General features: G+C 35.2%; 1 protein-coding gene across 10 annotated transcripts in view; it reads left to right on the forward strand.

Moving 5' to 3' along the window:
- The first annotated feature begins 217 nt into the window (after positions 1-217).
- LOC149800885 (uncharacterized) overlaps positions 218-4,962 on the forward strand; it is a 66,048-nt gene continuing 61,303 nt past the window's right edge. For all 10 annotated transcript variants that reach the window (XM_089954924.1, XM_089954930.1, XM_089954926.1 and 7 more), the window contains exon 1: positions 218-332. The gene's annotated coding sequence lies outside the window, so the exon portion shown is untranslated. The remainder of the gene's footprint in view (positions 333-4,962) is intronic.

Below are 4,962 nucleotides of genomic sequence, written 5' to 3' on the forward strand. Positions count from 1 at the left end.
GCCAAACTTACAAGCTACGCTTACACGCATTACACATCACACAAAATCTGTTGTCAAAACTTTTTGCACCCAGACATACGAGTAAAGAACGGATTGTGCACCCAAATTTACCGATAAAATCACGCGTCAGAGCTCTCACCAAAGCTTTCCCGTGCTCAAGGTAAATTGCATGAAAGATGTTCCGTGTACATTTCTCGTGCTTTGGCTCACGCGCTTCGTTTGCTCATGCGTAAGAGAGATGTACCAGGCCATTTAGTTCATACACACATCAGCCCCCGAGTTCTGCTGGACAAGTTAACTTTTCATCAGTGAAGATCACATAGCTTCTTTAGGTAGGGATTCATTACTTTACGCATAATATGAATATATATATATATATATATATATATATATATATATATATATATATATATATATATATATATATATATATATATATATATATATATATATATATATATATAAAGCTGCAGTTTAAGTTCAAAATGTTGCAGTCGAAGTCATTTCTGTTGTTCATGTTGTTACAAACCTCTAAAAGCACGTGTTCAAAATGAACTGTTGCAGTCGAAGTCATTGCTGTTTTTCATGTTGTTACAAACCGCTAAAAGCACGTGTTCCACGGCGACTGCACAATTTTTCACGAAACCACTGCATGCCTTGGTTTCTCAAACTTTATTTATTCGCACTACTTTTGCAAACTTAAGCATTACCTTTCAAGTAAATGTAAAAATTGTAACGTAATTTAAGAATACACACGCAATGAGATTCATCAGTCTTTTTGCAAAATGTTTTAACACCTTGCAAATCTCTTTATGAAACTTAAAATTCATGCATGGCAAACACGTGCACTTGATTCTATCGGAAGAAAAGGGGATGAGAACCAATGATAACACCCTCCCTTCTCACAATTAGCCCATTGTAACTATCGCAGTATCTGGCCCCTCAATGACTACCTTCCGTTTTTTTTTTATATTCTATCTTCATATTTAGTACCCATAACTTGCACTATCGTAAAGCAGGCATTCCCGACATTTCCCCGCGTAAAATAGTGTTGTGTATATTTGATTTAATTTATATTTGATTTAATTTGTCTGTAATTTTAAATAATAAAATATTTTAATTACATGTCAAATTAATGTTATTTTGTTTACTAGGAATTTGATGTTTTCCAGAAAATTCAGTTTGACCCGACTCTTTTCGTGGACGTCTAATAATAGAAACACTGTTTCTATTTTTGACCTAGTTCCTGGCCTTGATTGAGAATTTTGTAAGCAACTTTTGTTTCTTCCATTTTTGGTGTGTAAATGATGGTGGTGAAATCGAGGCTGTAGTATGCTACGGGCCATTAGACTTGTAGATACCTTCTAAATCATTCTAGAATGTCGTCACGTGACCATCATCCGGGAATCTGTTTTGCGTCTCAAGTTACTGTATGACCGTTGTTTATAGAGATTTTTCTACGTTGGGCTTTACACAAAAGTATTTGTTTGTGACCAGTCTGGAGTTATATTTTAATTTTTATTCAAATTCCTTGGATTCTAAAAGATTAATTATTTTTCCTGGAAATATTTGAGTGCTCATACATAATTCTTGGACAAAGACATTTTTCTAAATTTTATTGGGAAATTCAAACACCGGAATATTATTGTTTGTGAATCAACAAAGAACTGTAGACACAACTGTAAAATACTGACTACAGTATACATCGTTGCCTTCCATTTTTATTTTTTCGTCGGAACTCGAACTTGAATTTCATTAGAACATTTCTTTACTAGAGCTTCTAAAATTTAATTCGTTGATTATTCTTGGATTATTTTTGTATTTGATTCACAAAAACTGTATGTTCTTTTTTTTCTCTTCATTTTTACACTGTTTTTCCAGGAAAATAAATTATTTCTTTAATTATTCAAAGCTTGTTGTTTTCACTTTCTTTTGCTACTGTTTATTAGAGCCTAAACACGTAACATAAGAAATAGGTAAATTCTTATTTTTTCCGTGGCTTTTGCCGTGTCCACTTTATCGCTGTTTTCTAACTCAGATTCCTAGAGAAAGCGACTATATCACAAAATTAAATACCCCATAATCAGTACAATTTAATTTAAAATTCTAATTAAGTTTGGTTTCTTTCACTATCACTTGGAAAACATTGTGTAACTTTTTCAGTATGTTCTTTTACTATATTTTACACGTATAGTAGAGGTCATAACACTTCCATCTTTTGCTTAGAAGAGACGGACTGAATGTCGGATTTCACGAGCTAAATTCGAAGATTTTTAATATACATAATCTCCAATAACCGCATTTACTCCAAAGCAGACGGTGGCGGGGGGAGGGGGGCGTTGACTTCTTTACGGTTGTGAAGGTTATGAGTAGATAAATGCGCCGATATTGTAGAGAAATTATATGGTAGTCATCGGGGTTCAGATTGTGAACTACGAGAGTTAGTTACCTTAAGCTGGAACAGAAAAGTGTTGTTGTTATAGTGTCCCATTTCTAGTGATACAATCAAGTACCTGCGATAATAGCAAAGGAACCTGCTCTTTTACATAACATCGTTGATTTCGAACATCTCGCACGGGTCAGAGTAGCAATCGCTTGTTGCCGGCACGGTACATGCACGAGAGCGGTCTCACGATTTTAATTTCTTAATTGTTAGAATATTTATTACGAAATTATTCCACATGTATTGGAGTATATTACTGCTGAAGTTGTTATTTTGCTTTGGAATAATGCATAATGATATTTTTTTTAAATGGATAGTTGGAGAATTTCCATGAAGGCGTTGATTATATTGGGTACCTAAAAGGAACAGCCATTTGCCTCGTACCCCTTTCTAGTTGTTGATAATTGGGTTTAAAACATGGCAAACTTGCTTTGTTCAGGTTCATCACACTAGTCGTTACTCATGTATTTTGCGTGTACGACTTAAAATGAGGACAGCGAAAACTGTAGATTGTCACAAATTCTCACTGCTCGTAGTACCTACATTACATTGCTAGCATAAATGTTTTGAGGGTTTTGGGATATTTTTTAAATTGCCAATAGAGCAATTATTTCATTAGTATCTAAAACAACGCAGACCCATAGAATGCTAAAGAGTCTCTGCTAGAACTTCAAAACAAAATTGACAAAGTTTAAACATTCACGTGTACTTTTAAATTTACCCCTAGAACATGTACTTGTAATGTTGCTGAAGTTATTCATCCGTAACATCATTAACCATCTGGAAATGGAACTGCAGAGGAATCTTTAAAAACCTATCAGAACTGCAGAACAAACTGAATAATACGGCCATAAAACCAGACGTAATCTGTCTACAGGAAACTCTCATAACACAAGAACACAAACGCCTGCCCAAACTACAAGGCTATACCCAGGGAATCTTTAAAAACAGACTCATGGGGCAGAAAGGGGGTGGACTAGCAATTTTTTTAATAGATACACTAATCTACTATGAAGTAATAGAAGTACCCCCTAACCTAAACATCAATAATAGCATCGAAATAATGTCAGTAATGATAAATATAGGAACCACAGACATTCAAATAATAAATGCATACGACCCAGGGGGTACCTTCTGCCCTACCAACCTAATCTCACTAAAGGCAATCACTAATAACAACAACAACAATCTAATGATCTGTGGCGACTTCAACGCACACAGTGAATTATGGGGAGGTAAAAAGAAAGATCAAAGAAGAAAAATGGTTGAAAAATGGATAACTGAGAACAATCTGGTCATCTTAAATGACGGGTCGAACACTAGATTAAACCCTGAGGATGGCACTCTCTTAGCCATAGACCTAACCATCACTACCCCAAAATTGGCTCAAATCACAAATTGGTGGGTGGATCAGGAAGATACGTTAGGAAGTGACCATTTTCCCATCACAATCAATATTCAAACAAAAACTCAACACATTCCTAACGAAACCCCACCTAAATGGAGGTACCTACAGGCAGACTGGGACCAATTCCAATTATTACTAGCCAGAGTAAATCCAGATAACTTAGAAAGTCCAAGTATTGACATGTATTATGATAACATAACAGACACAATTATAGAAGCAGCTAACCGATGCATACCAAAGACAACTAATATCCAAAATAAAAACCCTGTACCATGGTGGACTAAACGGTGCACTATAGCACATAAAGACAAAAAAAAGGCCTTAAATAAATATAACCGCACCAAAAATTATATCTACTTCCAGCAATATAAAGATAAAGAAAAAGCACTAAAACAAACTATAAAAACTGCTAAAATTAATATATGGCAAACCTTTTGCTCTAAACTGAGTCTAAAATCAAACTCAAAAACAAATATGGGACAAGATAAAAGCCATAATAGGGAAAGCAACTACCTCAGCCCCAAAAATTAAAAATGCCATAACAAATAAAGATAAGGCAGACCTCCTAGCGAAGCATTTTTCGAACATGAGTAGCAACAATAATCGCACCAAAAACTTTCCCGAACACAAAAAACTAATGGAGGTAACCCAACCTCAAATGTTTCAAGACCAAGGAACAAAAGAATCTCACCTAAATAGCGACATCACAGTACATGAATGGAAGATAGCCCTACGATCCAAAAACGAAACATCCCCTGGTAAGGATCAGTTAGGTTACATTATCTACAAACAACTACCTATCAATATAACAATAGCCATAATCAAACTCTTTAATAGGATATGGGATAAAGGCCAACTACCCACCAAACGGAAACAAGATCCCAACAACATAAATTCGTACCGACCCATCTCCCTTACAAACAATATTTGCAAAATAATGGAGACAATAATCGCAAATAGGTTAAAACACCACCTAGAAACCAATAACCTACTCTCCATAAATCAATGTGGCTTTCGGAACAAACGGTCCACAACTGACCAACTTCTCAGATTGGAAACAGACATCAAACTCGCTTTTAACGCACATAGGAAAACTGATCGCAACCTCATA

The sequence above is a fragment of the Sinohyriopsis cumingii genome, chromosome 4 (genome assembly GCF_028554795.1).
Source record: "Sinohyriopsis cumingii isolate HCF-2022 chromosome 4, ASM2855479v2, whole genome shotgun sequence".
Lineage (NCBI taxonomy): Eukaryota > Metazoa > Mollusca > Bivalvia > Unionida > Unionidae > Sinohyriopsis > Sinohyriopsis cumingii.